The following is an 18342-nucleotide window of genomic DNA, read 5'->3' on the forward strand; positions in this document are numbered from 1 at the left end:
TAGTCACTCAGGCCAGACCGGACTCTTCTGCTATTTATCACAAATTTTGGACATCTTATAGATAGCCTGGAATTAACTTAACAGAGGAGGAAACATGGCTGGGAGTAAAAGTAACCGAGGAGGAAACATATGTCGCACGCGTTTCTTTTTTTCAGGGACAGATATTTTATGAACGTTTCCAGTGTTCAGATGTTACCTTACAGTCACTTTCTATATGCTGGTTTTTAACCAGACAGGTTGCATAAGGGCAAAACATTACATGGAAGTCCATTTTATTGTTTGTTGTGGTAAGTCTAGCATCTTGTGCAAGCACGTAATGGTTTGGAAATTTTAATGTGGCAGCTACTCGTAGCCAGTCCTTGACTATGGGAAGCTAAGTGTTTACATTTGATTGAGCCTTTCTTTGCTTTCTTTTTTGCTGTTGTCTTAAGGTCAGGATGAGATATACTGTACATTATTACTTTATCTTATAATCAGTATAATTTGAGAAGACAGATCTGTTGTAGACATGCTGTCTAACAGGGGGGATAAGCTGTTCAAAGGGTGCACAGTAAATGCCCTGAAGAACATTATGGCTTGTGTTTGCAGTAGCTCCAGTGGGGGAGATATTAGGGGATGTTTGGCAAAAAGGAAGTGATCTTTCTCTTATGTCCACCTTGGTTCTGATGGTAAAATGGAAACTGAGGGGACTATAAGATGCACATAGTGAGAAAACAAGGTTTTAACAACTTTAGTAAAATTTCAGCCTGGTCTTAAATTTGAGTGGAACAGCATGTAAGAGTTTAAAGCTAGACTTCCAATGATCCAAAGGTGAACAAGATATCCCCAAAAATGAATTCAAAACCAACTGTAATGTCTGTACAATGAGCCTTTGTGATGGTAAAAGTTCTTGGTAAAGGAATAAAAACCAAAAATGGCAAAAATAATATACCTGTGGTATTAAACTTACACATCCCTTCCAAAACTTAGCCAGGGTGTTGCTTAATACAGTGACATGAATAGTATTTCATGGAGGACCACAGATCAGTTTGTGAGCATCTGTAAAGCAACACTGTAACTCTCAATTTCTCTGAAGAAAGAAAATGCGTGTGCTGCGGCTATCCACATCTGGCCTTCATCAGCCACATCAGCTCAGATCTAGCGTTTGAAAAGACAGCTGACTCCATGGAACCAAGCCGGAAGTAAGGGCTTAATCCTCATTATATGAAACATTCAGATTTGATTACCACAAAAGCATAGCAGGGCAAGATGTAGCACAGGTCATCTCTGTCAGCTAGCAGTAGCTTTCCTGGTCAACAGTGAAGAATGAGGTCATATTCAGATTTAGTGGATTATATATAACTTTATTTTTTTGCTTGTGAATCAACAGTCTGCTGTATTTGACTCAAAACTGTAAAATTGCCGTTGTTAAACTCTATAAAGTGGTGACTCCAGACAGTTTGGAAAATGAAACTCATTAAATGTTTAAGTGCCTCATTCTTTAGGCCATCGTTTTCAATTTACTCTTACCTTCTAGATAACAACGATACAGGGATGCCACTTTTTCTTATTGTAATTCTAAAAGTTCGAACAGGGACTCAGTTAAATATTCAATCTTTAATCACCTGCTGGAACTTAAGAAAAACATGTAAAAGTGTAACATGTCATGTCTTATTCTCCAGCAGAAATGTTACTAAAATGCACGACATGTCTGTCTTTTTGCTGCCTTTATAGAACACAACTGCATTGTATCACTCAAGTGAAGCGATAGATACCCTGTGAATGGACAGAACTCGGCAGGGGTGGTTATACAGTTTCTTGGTGGAGGAAAAGATCAATACTACTCTCATATCCTTACCGTAAATATAAGGCTACATCCAGCAACCAGTTAGCTTAGCTTAGCATGTAGACTGAAAACGGTTAAGCAGTTAACTCGGCTCTGTCTGACATATGCAAGAATGGTATGGATCTTCTCCTCTAACTCTCAACAAGACAGCAAATAACCACATTTCTCAAAAATCATTCAAATGAGATTTTTGAAATAAAAACCCCATTGCTGACAGTTACAACTATCTGACAATATCAGTGTGCATATGAGCAGACTTTGTGTTTGACTCATGGGCTCAGGTCATTTAATCTGGTTTTAGTTCAACTATCAATCTGAAATTGAGTCTTGCAGCCAGTGGTCGCTTGCTTCTCCTGAAACAAAAGGACCAAAAAAGAGAAATCTTTTCGAAGGTATCTATGTAAGCTCTTTTGTCAGATAATCTCAAGCAAATTGAGCACCTGACCTAAGCAGTGATCTCACGGATCTGTGCTCAGACCACCAGCCAAAACCAGGCGAAGCATGTGCCCTGTGACCTCCACTCCACCCAGCCCAGATTAGCCTGGGGCCACCAGGCAGATAGCCTTTCAGGAGAAGGCTCCCAAACTCTGGAGGACAATGGCCTTGTTGTATGTGACAGAAAAGACCATTTCTGCATTGGATTAAATTTCTTATGGAACAGAAGAATTCAAAATATTTCCCAACCACTCTATGTAATTTCATGTCAGACTGTTTGAGTCTTTACTGTCTCGGCAGCTTAATGGTTCTCAAATCCATATCTCCACCTGATGTAGATAGGATGAATAGCAGCTGTAATTTGAGCTTCAGTTCCCCACTGTTTCTCTTTTTATTAAAAAAAAAAAAAAGCCACATGGCTTTATATCTTTTTAAACTGGGTTATGTGACACCAACCCTTGCATGTGTGCATACAATGTATTCACAGCCTACTGTACTTCCTCTTCAGCCTTGTCTGTTTCTGTTACATGGCATGATTCTCAGCACATCTGTGTTTACAGCTGTGTGACGATGGTGATCGAGGGATCTGTTCTCTCTAGTTAGTGTTTGTTTACAAAGGGTGCAGTGTGTATGGTTGGTGGGAGGTTGTGTTGCTCTCTGAGGACTGACTGCTGACAGATGAGTTCTCATTTAACAGAGCTGTCAAAAGGATGTGCTGATGGTTCAGACAATCACACCAGGACAGTATTTCACTTCTCCTTCCTTGGTTTCTTCCCTGAAGGTGGAATGACCAACCTATCTCACACTGCTTAGTTGCAAAGGTTAAATGCCTAAAATGTAAATAAGTATTGAGTTCTGATACCACTGTCATTTACTTTTATTGTGTACTTTTTTTCAGATCAATATACAGTTTCATCTACATATTACCTTTGCTTCCCAGTATGTTTTACCCTCAGTGCCATTGCACTACTTCAAAGGCTGTGGTCGGTTTGCATGATGCATTAACTACAACTGCTAATTTTCTGTATTATTGGTGAGCATTTTCTATAGACTACCTTCTAGTAAGCCGGTGGCTTCACTTGTATCTCAAAACAAAGTGATCGTTTTTTGATTCCCTTAGTAAAACATTCAAGCACATTCTGAAATTTCAGATTTGACTTCAAACTTATTAATGCCAGAGACAACCACTATGCGTTATCCTCATCACAACAAGATGAGTTTCATAGCTCATTAATGCAGTGCTTTTCAGCTGCTAACTCTCAAATCTTGGATTGATCCAAAAGGGTTTTCCCAATGCTCCATACATTACCGTGCACTGAAAACGTAGCTTGGTATGAATAAACAAAGGCCAAATTTTTTCACTTTGATGTATTGGCTGTCTGGAGCAAGATTTAAGTATACAAACAATTGACTCCCTGACTGGAAGAAACTAAAAAGCCATTCTTTGGAAAATGTTTAACAATTACATAAAGTACTGTGCAATTTGTAATTAAGTGGCTAAACCTCAAGATAACACAAGAATTGCCTTTTAAACTTCTGCCAGTTTTATTTTATTGAACATACTGTACATACTGTGTGTGTGCACGCGCGCGCATCGTCCACAACACTGTAATTTCATGATTGTTGTTGATTTCTGTGTGATCTTAATGCCTAAGGATGTACATCAGTCAAAGGGGCATTCTGCCAAAGTTTCTGATATAGCCTGCCATTTCCTACATGGCACTATACCTCCGGGTTGGCTGACTTCTCACCACTCATGCCCTGCGGCATTGATTCAGCGCCACTGCCCGGCAGCTTTGCGCTGAAGGGTGAAAGACTGAGTTAATGGAAAACACATTTTGACAGAAGAGTCACATACACCAAGATTTTTCCATGAATATCTGTCTGTTATCCAGTTGGAATGTTTCCCTATATCAGATGTACTTGTTGTAAACTGCCTCTGTTATTTAGTGCCATGTCCTCTTTTGGGTAAAGACATCTTTGTTTGTAAAATCTCAAGCACCCGTTCTCTAGAGAGCCACCCCGGTAGCCACTGTTTTCCATTTCAACTGAATTGTAAAATTCCTTTTCATAGTACCAGTGACAAAAACATGTTTTTAGACCCACTAATTAAGCTTGTCATACGTTTTAGATTCGCTCTCATCTCCTTTTTGCACCTCTTCAGTTCGCCCTGCTCAGGCCAGTGAACTTAAAAATCCACACCTACTTATTCAGCGTAGAAATGCATTTCTATTCCATTTATAAACTACACAATGGTTTATAAGCCCTGACAAATCCTTTCAAGTGGTTGATAAATGCATAAGCCAGCGAGGATCTTTGCAAGGATGTCTCATGTCTTCCAAGGCTGGGATTGATTTTACAACTGGTCCGGAATTTAAACAATCTGCTCTTACTTGATGGTAGAATTAAGGAAAACCTCATGTAGAACACTAGAAAGGCATCAATTTAAATTTTTGATCTTTTACAAGCTTTCATTTCTTTATTTACATTTGCGTGTTTTTGACATGGATGTTCTTGGTCTGTTTCATACCTGTCCAGAACTCATTAATTCAAACACTGACCCTTGGAAACAAATATGCCTTTTGGCCCCTGGAGTGGGTTGGTACTTGTTATACTATTACCCAGGGCATTGAGGACCCCCAAGTCACACACACACACACACACACACACACACACACACACACACACACACACACACACACACACACACACACACACACACACACACACACACACACACACACACACACACACACACAGGATCAGGTGACCCTCCAGTCTTTGAAACTGTATTTGGTCAAACCTTCCCTCTCTGCTAAGGACACACAGAGGGGAAACACAGGTCTGTGTTTCTTTTGTGGTTACAGTTTGGATGGGATGAATACAGTAAGTGCTGTAAGTTTAGGGCCAACAAAGTGTCCTTGTTTTTTTTTTTTGTTAACAAAGACCCCCCTGACAGAGAGAGACAGAGTACTGTGTCAACAGTAACAATGAATGAAGCCAACTTGGAACTGTTCTTAAAATTTAAAACAGTTTTTCCTAATACAGACTCCCTCTGTTCTCCTCTGCTACTCATCTCCTCTTTTTCATTGCTGTGTCTTGGCTATTGGGAGATTTTGTATGATTGTCTTTGCCAAACATACATCTTGTATGTTTGTGAGCAGTGTAACTTATGGACTATCTGTTGCTCGTACTCACCCTCAGACAGCCCAGTATCCTCAGAACTACATACATATTGGATGAACCCACACCGCGTGTTTGGCATCCAGTACATGTAAAAAGGAAGAATGTAAGGACTGGTTTGCAGTTTTTCAGAACTAGTTCGGACTATATTGGAAATCAGGAGTGTTTGTAGCTGTACTGTCTCTAATTATACCATAATCAGTGCAATGGCCAGCTTGTAGGATGCAAGAATTTCAAAAATTGGGGAACTGAATGTAAAAGCGTGTTTTCCAAGTCTAGCAGGTTTGCAACAAAAACATCACAGATGGTAGTGGGATGTGCACCACCTGCTGGTTTCGGACAGTGACTTTCATTTGATTTTTGTTCCACTGGGCACATATTTTGTTAGATTATTTTTGTGTCATTTTGCTTTTATTTTATAGTCGACAGAGACAGTGATTGGAAACATGCAACAGTGGTCCCTTACCAAAATCTAACCATGAAGGCTGCAGTCATGTGGTATGCACCTCAACCATTAAGGTTCCCAGGGAGCCCCCACTGGACCCATTTTTTAAGTTTGTGTTGTCTCTAGCACAGTGACACTTTCAGATGTGATAGTCCAGGTCTATGGCATAGTTAACTCTATTTGTCTGGTCTGAGATTTCTCTGGGCCTTACAGCCCCATTGAGCTCATGATTTAAAAACAAAGTAAATATGGATACGTGATGACCTAGACTGACTGGATCATAAATTGTCTCTATCAGTTCTAAATAATAGTACAGGTCAGTCCGCAGCATGATTAACACCATAACTTGTCAGGAGATTTGATAGCTGTGATACTTGAATATTTATAAGCAGGAAATGTCACCATCAGTGAGAACGTATATGAAAATAAGATGCAGTATCTGCAGTCTGAAAGAATGAAGCTGTCATCAAAATTCATATTTGTGAAGTAGTGCTGTGACGCTTTTGGTGTATACAGTACAGACTGGAAGTATTTTAACAGTTGCAGACTTTTTGTTCTTGAGGCTCTTTGCTTCAGTTAAATGGAATAAGTGGACAGTAAACTGGGATTAAATTCTAATGCCATGGCTGGGACTCCGTAGCATTAGCTGTTACATATCACTTGAAAGTCACCATCCGAAACCACCTGTTGCCGCACATCACATTACCATCTGTGATGCATTTGATGCAGCCCTATCACCAGCCAAGCCTGTCGACAGTAGACTGTTCTGCAAAATTGCAAAAATAATAGTACATAAATAGTATACATCTTATATTGTTATTTCAATGCTGTGTGAAGTTTATCCTGAGGATTTCATTTTTAAATATACAGCACTGAATCAGAATGCCTCCTGTGTAATGAAATGCATGTCTTCCATAATCATCTGACCTGATCTCACACAATTAAACTTAATTAGGCCCACTTGTAGCGTGAAAACTAAAACCCAAGATGTCTCCAAAATATTTGGCAAGCTGAACACCAGATGTGTCCAATCTATATCAGCGTAATTCCCAACACGGCTGCTCTCTAACTCTGCCTGAATTATAATATGTTCTCAAAAAGTTGATATACTGTAGAATATTTATGGGTAATCACTTTCTGTGTTAGCCTGTGTGGAATTTATAGTGTCCCAGAGGGCCCATATGTAAATGTACATATGTTTTTCTATAGTATAATCTGCTAGAACATAAATAACATTCAGACAGGTGCTACCACTCACTATTGATTGAATATATTGTATAACAATATGGACACCATCCAGTCTGTGACCTTCAGGGATGGTTTAACCTAAAGACTAAACACAGTCTCCTGTGCACCATGCTTAACCACATATTTGTGTCCTTGACCCCTGAGACCCCAGGCTCTGAGGTTACAATGAGCATGTGATTTTCAGTTTAAACACCCTTAATCTGCACTCAGGTGGGTGGGTCAGTGTGCCATATGAGAAGGTTGAGGGGAGAAAAAAGCATTACTCAGCTTTTGCTGTCATTTTCAGTTAATCCATCTGGTGTCTGTTTCTGTCCAACAGTGCTGCTGCTGAATGTTTACAGAACTGAAACAAGATGGCTAAAAAGACCTCACAGTCTGCCAGGAGTGAGAGCAGTATTGAATTAGCAAAATCTATCTGCTGCCCTCCTGTGGATTCATGGTGAAATTGTTTGTTAGAATATTAAAGTAGATTAAAAAATATAACTGAAGTAGCTGTCATGATTATAGATTGATTGTTGTAATGGCTCATTTGGATTATCCTACTTTCTTATAGCTAATACATGTGTCCATCAGTCTCTTAATTTTGTATTATTGACCCAACAATGTGCTGCATCAGTGTAATATTTTTGTTATATGGATTAGACCTAAATATTTACATGCCAGCACTGATTTTTATAAAAATGTCATTTAAAGTAGTTTTTATAAACTGACATAAAATGTCAATAAAACGTTTTGTTTCTTAGATGTAATGGCAGTATACACATTTTTTTTATTTTGTCATGTGTTTCTCTCTGTACCATGCCAGTGGATTTACTGTATAGCATAACACATCCTGTTTTGATGCCTATATCCTCAAAGGAACAGCGACAGGGCAGGTACGCCTGTCCAACTGCTCATTAGAAGAAAGAGCAAATTAATCCTCTCAGGGATCTTTCACTATGCGAGGCCAACAACAACAGATGCACAGACCGGCTGCTGGAAAACTCCAAAGTATTGGTTAATTAAGCTTTCTTTTGTGAGGGGAGGTTCACCCAGATCGTAGCGTGAGGACCCATGGAAGTAGACAAAATGTCAGGAGCAGCAACAGCAGCAGCCTCAGCATGGCATACAGAATAAAGCCCCCAAGGCACGAGTGACTTCATCTTTGTGACAGTCCAAGACTGGAATGCATTATGGTCTGACTGGATGTAGACACGGTATAGCATTGTATCAGATGATGCACAGTGAGTGATTGTTTAGGAACAGACAAAAGGCTACACAGCTACTTTAGAACGAATGCTTTATGCATGCTGATCCATAAGGTATTCCTGCATAATAATGATGACTATATATAGACAGCACCATGCATTTCATGCTGCACAGAGCCTTAGAGGAGCGTAATGTGGGGGGGGGGGGGGATTTAGTATGTAGGATGCTGTGTTGTGAACATATAGTGATCGCATTGTAGTCTGTCAGTTTGCTGTGTTATTGGATCCACTGTTTTCAAGAAAATATTCAAGAGTGTTGTACAGTACATTATGGTAGGCAGTATGGAAGGCTTTATAAAAAAAAATAAAATAAAATTCACGTATCATGGCTCCAAAAAATATTTCTGTTAATATGGTTATAAAATAAATAGAAATATAAATTTCCCTACCCTAGGGAGGGGCTGTGTCCGACCACTTTCCGAAACAGTCAAATAGTGAATAATGAAGCAGCTCTGATAGCTGCATAATTTTACAGCAATATGGCTCATGTCTGGGAACAGTGTGTTAATAATTCAGAAAGTAATGATCAGCTAAATGTGTCACTTTGTTTTTTAACTCTAGAGAGTGACATTTGATAACTACAGTCTGGCCAATACTGAATTTGTGTGTCTGATTTCAGTACAGTTCCAAAATCAACACAGGAGGCCTTTCATCAGCACAGCGTTTCATTGTATGCAGGATACTATGTTGTCATGCTGGTGTCTGTGACTCTGTAGACAAATTCGCAGTGACTTAAGAATGATTGAGTGTAAAGACTTCATACTTACACCACAGGCTCCCCACGTGACTAGATTTCGGAGCACCTTGTTGCATTAATTTGTTTGAGGGGAACACCGATTTCCCAGAAATTTCTGTACCTCCTTAACATTTTATGCTAACAAGTTTGAATTTATTCCCGATATATTGTATGCAAAGACAAACATGTTGTTATGAAAAATCTTTGCTAATTAGAGAGCTAATTTGGCATAATTAGGAGCAAACTGATTTTGTGTGTCTCACTGCATAAATTTGCATATTAATTAGGTAAAAATGTGGTTTAACTTCTGTTTGACAAACTACAGCACTTATCAGCATATGCCAATACCAATATAAGCTGATAAGCTAAAACCAGCCAATTATATCGACCACCCGACATATTTATTTGTTGTGTTCTGCTGACAACACCATCCAATGAAATCGTCCGTCTCTGGTTTACAATCCAAGCAGACTTGACTTTACTGTCCAAAATCAATGGAATAGTGAAATGAGCATTTTGCTTTAGGAGGGATTTTTCATCACAGAAAATTGCCTCCAGTTCTCCTGGGAACAGTAACCGAGATAAAAACACACACACACACACACAAAAAGAACAAAAACATGTACTGATGTGTTGGCTTGGCAATCTGCCAGCTGGATCAGTAATAAACAACTGTGGCTGTCCTGACTTACCACGCATACAGTTAAATCATACACAGATTCCTGAGGCTGAATATTTATGTCATATGTCGTTTCTGAAATAGTTTTTTGTATTAAAGATCAGGATAGAAACATGACAACAAGTGTTATGTGCCTCGATGGTTTGGATTAAGATCACAAGCACAGCTCCACTTTTTTTTTTTGTGTGTGTGAATTTTTCCCCTTTGTTTGAGACATTTTGGTACCTCATTCCAGCAAAGCTCTATTCTTCTGTGTCATAGTTCACCTGAAACCAGGAGCAGAGTGGTCTGGCTTCTTTGTGGTGGGTCAGAATATTTATATCTATGTCCCCATCTGTGCACAGATTGTTCTCCTTTTCATAAATCATTGAGCTAAGGCAATTGCACAGTCAGGAAAGAGTGAGACCTCCCCTTGGTGTGGCAGGAGCAGCCACTGTGTCCAATATCTCTTACTTGTTTGTTTAGTGAGATGTGCTGAGAGAACAAATGTGAGCGGTATCAAACATGACACATTTAAAGTCTGAGCGGATGTTTTTGAATGAATGTGTCACTTTCTGCTGTCTTCATTGTCTGCATGAATTACTGTATCTGTGTGAGAGCTTTGCAAGCTCCGCTCCCTCCCATAAATGAGCCCAGCACGCCTCATATTTTATCACATTTGCACAAATATGTTCGCTCAAGCTAACAAACAGCGTTGAAGGCTTTGGAAAATTTTCTGCTTGTACATGTGTGCCTGACTGTTTGGCAAGTTGCCGACTGTGTTCGATATTTTTTTTCTTTTTTTTTTTCTTTTAATCAGAAATATCCTGTTCAGAAATTTCTGTAACATTTATAATGTTGGCTATTACAAGATCTAGGACACATCTGGGGAGGTTTTAATATAATAATAATTCCATTTTTACCTGAAATTCAAGCGTTAGGGTTTTACTGAAATATTCTGAACTGGCATTCTGAATTTAATGAGAAGATACATTAGCACTAGCTATAGAAACGGGTGGGTTAGATAGGCTTTTTGAAGAGGGTAGATTTTAGTTATGTGTTTTACATGAGATTGAAGATAAAGTGCCTTTGTGCTTTGATGTTTGATATATGATGATTAAGTGTTACTACTTTTCATGAGAGAGTCTTTTCTTAGGGATTCACTGATTCGATATGCTGTATTTTGGTGTAACTCATCATCTGGATAAGGTATCGGATATGACGTGACCAATCCAGATCAATGCAACTTCTTTGTCATTGTTTCAGCCATGAGTTCATTCAGTCACAGTGTGCCAGCAACTCTCAGTATTCCCTGGCCTCAAGTTACCTTAAATGAAAATCATTTTCAAATGGTTTGCATGTAGTGACATATACAAATTTGAAATTTAGGAGAAAAGAACACACTGTTAGATCAGTACTCTGCTTTGGCAGATATGAGTTTAAGCACCAGAATTGATATCGAGAGAGAACAAGCCGGTTCGATGCATTCCTTACCTTTTTTTGCTTTAGAGTTGAAAGGCAAGCTCTTTGTTTGAAACGTAATGTTATATGTTAGAAGTTAACACTCATGTAGTAAGTTAATGACTACTAAGTACTCATGACGGATGTCACAGCTGGTGTGATCCCATCACACCAGAAGAGGGTCTCTAGTCCACAATTAGTCATTTTATAAACTAAATGATTTCTCAAATTAATTACCAGTTAATCAAGCAAAATAGAGAGAATCCATAGTTTAGTGAATAATGGAAATAATAAGTAGCTGCAGCCCTACAATGAATGACTAAAACTACAGATTATGCTGTATATGATTCTGCTTGCCAGTGTACAATAAGACGATGTTTTCCAAAGTTCTGTAAGGGGAAATAAAAGCAGGAAACTGGATGTTAAGGGGTTAATACTTCATACTGAGTTGTGATTTATTGTTTTCTATTAACTTTGAGCCCTGAGGCTGCAGAGTGTATTCCAAACCTACAAACAGACCAATTACAAACCATTCCTTTAAATGGCTTGTACAGTAATTGCCCTCATTTCTATCGCACTTGATCACTGCAGCCAGGACCAGTACAAGCCACCAAACCTCTTAATAGAGCCAATAAACAAAGACTTCCACAGGATTTATGGGTTCGCTGTCTTTCAGCAGCAAAGTGCCAGCGGTAGAATTGATTACACTGGTCAGTGATAGTAATAGTATACACACACACCACCACCACCACCACTTTGCTTGTCACAGGCTGCAGATATGCTACACATTAAAAGCCAAAAACAATACATTCAGTTAATGTGTTCATAATTATAGGAACCCCAGTGGGAGAAAAGCAGCTTTCAGAGAGATCCATCTGTGATTTAGCACTGAGGATTGCTGATGTCTCTTCAAAGGCGCAATACGTCTGATGAGGGCTGGCGCTTTGAAGTCTGTCCCCATGAAGCTTTCTGCTTTGTTTTCTTTTGTTTGGATTTTTAGAAAAGATGAATTGCTCGGCCATTACCATTAAAAAGAAATGAAGGGGAGCTTTACCTCATCATCAGGTTGATTGGATTTGATTGTTATGGTTAGATAATTGTGACACCCTCTTAAAAATTACATAGTATGCCCCCTACACACTGGCTGTCCAATGAACCCGTTATGCAACTGTTAAAGATGAAACTCTTTGAAACACACATAGAACAGACACATGATGAGTCCTCTGTTTTGTACTTCTTCTGGGAAAAGCCAGACAAAAAAATTAATGTTATACTGTTATATTACTGCTATCAGACAGAAATAAATGCTCATTATTATGCTGATTGAATTTGCACTACAACACTCTCTCTTCTGTAATACATTGTGCCTGTGAGCTAACACAGGATGCGTTTTTCACTGGGTCTTTTCCCACAGCTGTGCCCATGCTCTTTCATCATCTCCACTGACCTGGATCGTTACCTCAGTCAGGCCCTCACAGCACTATCGGTAAATATTTCAATGCAAACTCATGCTGGGGAGGGTAAATGGTCCTGTAGCACAGAGTCATGTGAGGATGCTGTCGCTGTCACTGCAGACATGTGGTCATAGTCTGATATCTGTGGACCCTTTTTAGGGGACTTTGACAGTAGTAAGCAAAGATAAAACTTATTGGACATGAATGCAGTGGATTGTTGTGGTAACAACTCTATCAAGAGATTTTCTGTCAGAATTTTGTCTTGTACATATTGTTCATTGATAGTTCCTAAAATTAATTCCTGAGAAGACTGACTCAAATAGTTGATATCACATTCTCATTTGTTCTATCACCTCATTTCAGGCAGGATAATAAATCCAGCCTTGCAACTTAGAGCTTCATCTCCAGTTTTACCCACAGTACTGTTTTAATATTTCCTTACAGGGAATTCATGCTGTCAGGGTTATCTCAGTTCAGGATTGAAGATGACAAATTGATGATGGAAAGCCTTTGTAATTCTGATGCCCATATCTGAAGGACAGCATCATTAGTCTGTGCCTTCTGTAGCTGTTATGAATAACTGTTTATGACATCTGTTTTATGACCTAAGAATGCGATCGGTGAGGTTGGTTAGGTTTAGACACCAAAACAACCTAGTTTGTGTGTCCAAGACTACAAAAAACAAGATCCAGTTTGTAATAAATCACAGTTATCCTTTAAGGGGTGTACAGAGAGATCTAATCTATGCAACCTTCCTATAATCTTCAGCAGGTGTCAGGGAGGAATAATTGGGGTATTAATGATGCTCCTGTCATTGTGCTGATGCTGAGACACAAGTCACAAGTGGCAGGAACATAATAAGAATCTACTCTACCTGAGGCTGCAGACGATTGGAAAACAACATCTCAGACTGACAGGACACATCATTAACTGCAGTTGTGTGGTTGTTATTTATGTGAAACTTGTGCATGCTGTCTGACTGTTCTGCATTCATGTTTCTGCCCATGCGTAAAAGCCTGCTGAACTCTATTTGCATTTATGCTCGTAAGTGAATGTGTGCCTTTCCAGTGTAAATGTGTGCCATGTTTAGAGTTTTCCTCCAATTGCAGGAAATGGAAGCCAAATAAATAGGATACCGCTTATCCTACTTTGCATATCTTCCTACCCGTGTGTGTAATTGCATTTGGTGTGTGTGTGTGTGTTTGTTTGTATGCGTACATGTGGGGGTTCGGCTGCTTGGAAAGCAGTGTGTAGTGGGCAGCAGGCTGTGAAATTTAATCTCAAAGTGTTAATTTCACAGCCTGGAATATGGGCAGGAAAATTCCCATTGCATCATTGAGGCACTGGGATCCCCCCTTTTTTTTTTTACCATGGTTACCATGGATACCTCCAGCATGCCGAAATACCATCAAAGCGTTGCCACCATCTGTGTGCGTGCAGATATTAGTTTGACTTAGTCTTAAATACAGTATACAGTATTGTTACGTAGCTGGACCTGCAGGGGTGGTAACATTTTGCTTTTTCTTTCTTTTTCTTCCTGTTCTTTTCCTCCTCTTTTTTGGAACAGACCCTGGTGTTGTTTTACCAGTATGTATCAATATGTGTGCCAATAACATGGAACAGTGTCTGGCTGCAATCAGTTCTGTTTTTACCTGTAAAATTAAAGGTAACATTTGTTAAATAATTATGTAAGGCACAGAAGGAATATTAGACACCTTCTGCTATGTTGTAGTAGAATTAGTAGTAGTACTAGTAGTATGCAGTAAATGGATAAAATCTCTATTTTGCACTTGAAAACTCAATAATGGTCACCACGAGTTAAATACTCACTAACGTTAACGCTTTAAAGTTCTTGAAATCTGTTTTTAAAGTCTGAAATATTAGATATGTAGATCTTTTTGCACAACCCTCACAGCAGAAACACACTGGGTATTCTTCTCATATGAATTTTCCCGGAAAGGTCGGCATGCCTCTGGGGTACTTTACTCTGGAATGCATAATTTGTCACTAAATGGCAGTTTGCCAGTGTTTGCTAGCACAATAAGTGTATTACTATGAGGATTCATTAACTGGCAATGGCAGGGCTGAAACTAACATATTGGTCCGATTATGTACATTTCAGTTAATGTGAAACCCTTCCCACACGCTCAATAAATACCTTCTCCTAAACAACTAAATCACATTTTGCATCAGTATTCTTGTGCGGAGATACTCAGAGACACCGACATCTCGAGGCTTACAGTGAATCAGTAACATCATCATCTTGTCAGATAAACAAGACAAGAGAATCAGTAGCTGAGAAGACCGCAATGAAATAACCATATGTTTGGTGTTGTTTATTGTGATAATCATTTTAACTGAGTTCTTGCTCCTTTCCATCCTGGTGATTCCTGCTGCAACCTGCTACATTCCCAAATGAGCCGATCTGCCATCTCGCACTGTGATTTGGCAGCGAGACACACACAGCACCAGTCAGGAGTTACATTAGTCTGCCCATCTGCTCCTTACAAACTGTGGTTCTCACTTCAAAGATGTCTCTCGCACCAGCTACTGCAGGGAGGTGAAAGCCTGATTATTTTCAGAAATAATGCAGCAGTGTGCTGTTTCTAAGACATGTTTGAGAAACATGTTGAAGGGACAACATTTGCTTTATTTTTCCCTCCCCAGCTACATTCATACTGTTGAATATTGCCTGTTGAATGTGCATATGCAGACCATGTATTCTGCTGTGTTGCCCACAATAAGCTCTGTGCTTAATCATTCCGAGAGCTGCAGTGATTAGTCAATAAATTGATCTGCAGGTGTTTTGATAATCGCTTGTTAATAGCTGAGTCACTGATCAAACAAAAAACCCAAACATTTGATTGTCCCAGCTTCTCAACATGCTACATGCTTAATGTTATAGTAAATTGAATCTCTTTGGGCTTTGACAAAACAAGACATTTGATGACATTAGTGTGGACTCTATGATGGATGTGTTTAATGTTTTCCGATGTTGTATTGGCCAAATAATCAATGATCAGCATATTAATCAAGTAATGAAAATAATCTTTACCTGCAGCCCTAATGAATTTGCACCACAGGCACGAGTTTAATTGCTGCATGCTCTTTGTGGACTTTGGTGACTAAAACTCATTGTTATTCAGGTTTTGACTCTCAATCTGATTCTGTTTCAGTAAAAAAAAAAAAAAAAAGAACAGCTATTAAGCCAAGACATCAAGACATGTGTTTAAGTAAATCCCATAGGGCCTACATTCCTCTCGCAATTCCTTCAGCCCTATCTCCACCTTCCCTTCAACATTTCAACGTTCTTACAAAATATATGACTAAGCTCAGTCCACAATCAATTGAAGAGACTTTATTAGCATCCAGGTCCATGCCTGTGGTCTCTGCTACTGAAAATTAACTCCTCTCAGGTCAGACATAAAGCAACGGTCCAATGCTCAGGGGGGTCTTTCTGTGTAGCCCTACCAATCCATAACTGTGACAGCATGTCATGCAGGGGCCAGAGAACTCGCTCTCCCCAGGGATCTCTAATCCAGGAGGCTGGATCTTTTCCCCAACATACGCCCTCCCCGTTGCCCACAACCTTCACATTTAGCTGCAGGGATGCCATTTGGAATAGCAATGACACATGTAGCGCGTCACATGCCATATCTGGCACTGTAATTCTTGATACTTGCATCACATCCTGTCACGCCCCTGAGGATAGCGCGACCCTTGCTCGCGGCTGTTTCTCAAATGCCAGTTTTGACCCGCTTTGAGTTGAGAGCACCCTGATAAAAATTCATATTTGCTGCCTGTGTAGTTAAAGGTCAGATGATGCTAATCAGAAGTATTTATCATTCAGTTATGGGATTTGTGTTTGAGCAAAAACATTTCACTTTTAGTTCTCTGTTCCCATTTGCAAGAGATTATTTGTCTTGGAAAGTTTGTCTGGCCTCTGCCTGTTTGTGTTTGTGTTTGTGTTTGTGTGTGTGTGTGTGTGTGTGTGTGTGTCTGTGACACAAAGTGCAAACATAATTATGCACTATATATGAGTATGCACTGTGGCATGCCTGTGCTGTCTGTGTTTTGTGTGCTTGTTTTTGAAGTGCAACCACAACATTAAGGCACAGAAGTTGATGAGATGCTGAGTTTAATTCCCTCGCCAGCCTCCATGTGTGTCACACTCGTTTTGTGCATCACTGTGGCAGCAGCTGCTCGCATTTCCTTGGTGGTGAGACAGACTTACTGAAGCATTTAGCACGTCAAATATAAATTCTTATCATCAACACACCAAGTATTGTGACCCATACACAAAAGAATTACTATTATATTCCCCTTTTACAATCCAGTTTTCTAGCAATTACATTCATAAATTACTAATTTGCAAAGGCACATACACTTGGACAGAACATTAAAGCCACCTGAGCCATTTTTACTCAACAAAACCACAGTTTTTAATTAATTTCCTTATTTATTTATTACCTGGAGTTGAATGGATCGAATTTGCAAACTTGTTTTCAGTATTTTACATGATATCGCCTGAAAAAGAAATAATTACACTGCTCATTTAACCTCTCTCTTGGCAGCTTCAAATCGTGGCAAGAAAAGTGTTGTAGCATCATTTATGACCTTGGCCTTCACCTTGACTCATGATAGCTGGGCAGCGGACAGTGTGAATGTGTAATGATTCTGCGCTGGCAGGGATCACATCCAATGCATGACTGATCGATAGACTCTGGTCTCTCTCTCTCTCTCTCTCTCTGCCTTTATTGATCAGCCAGTGTGTGCCTGCGAGCCAGACCGAACAGACAGAAAAAAAGAAAGCCTTGGTGCTCATTACTCAAAGAGCAGTCCAAGAATTGTCACTTTTGATGGAATCCGGCCCTCTTTCCCCTGACACTGTCTACAATGTTGAAGAATAAAAAATGCACTTAAGATCTTTTGGAAGGGATTATTATATCAAATGCCCTCGTCCCCCTCCAGACCAGACGCACATGTCATTTGTAACGTCACTTAAAATTCCAGCTTCTGCCAGAGTTAATAAGTCATTTTTTAACTTCCCAGACTGATAAAAAAGTCTATCTTTAGCTGAAAGCAGCTCCAGAGGTTTGGATATATAATAGGTCTGTTTTATCCGCAGCAGGCAGCCAACAGAATGGGCTAGAAAATGATGGAGAAAATGGACTGAATGACCTTGTGGAATAGAAACGCTATTAAGCATTTATGAATGCATGTAAGAGTGGACATGGGCATGTGTATACCAAGGTCAGGATCTTGGGAAATTCTTTGTCTTGATATTGAGTCTGATTTCATTTCACTTCATGTAAGACTCCGTCTGCTGTTTTCTGGTAATCAATTGTTGCTATCCCTGACCCTTATATTATTCAAAGGTTCATCAGAGTTACAGAGCAAATCAAAACCGATTTTTCTCTGACTCTGAAAACATCCTGAGTGGATACACTCGATCAGTCTGTCTTTACAAGTGTAAATACTGCTTTCATGGCCCAGAGGAATTTAAATTTAGCTCATTTATAACTATTATGTTTAAATGGAAAGTGAATTGGATAAAAGAAAAGAAGAAACAGAGAGGGAACGAAGGAGGGAGGGGGCCATTATTGCCAAAGGCTGTTCGATAACAAGTGATGTTGTGAAATGAAAGTGT

The sequence above is a fragment of the Toxotes jaculatrix genome, chromosome 3 (genome assembly GCF_017976425.1).
Source record: "Toxotes jaculatrix isolate fToxJac2 chromosome 3, fToxJac2.pri, whole genome shotgun sequence".
Taxonomy (NCBI): Eukaryota; Metazoa; Chordata; class Actinopteri; family Toxotidae; genus Toxotes; species Toxotes jaculatrix.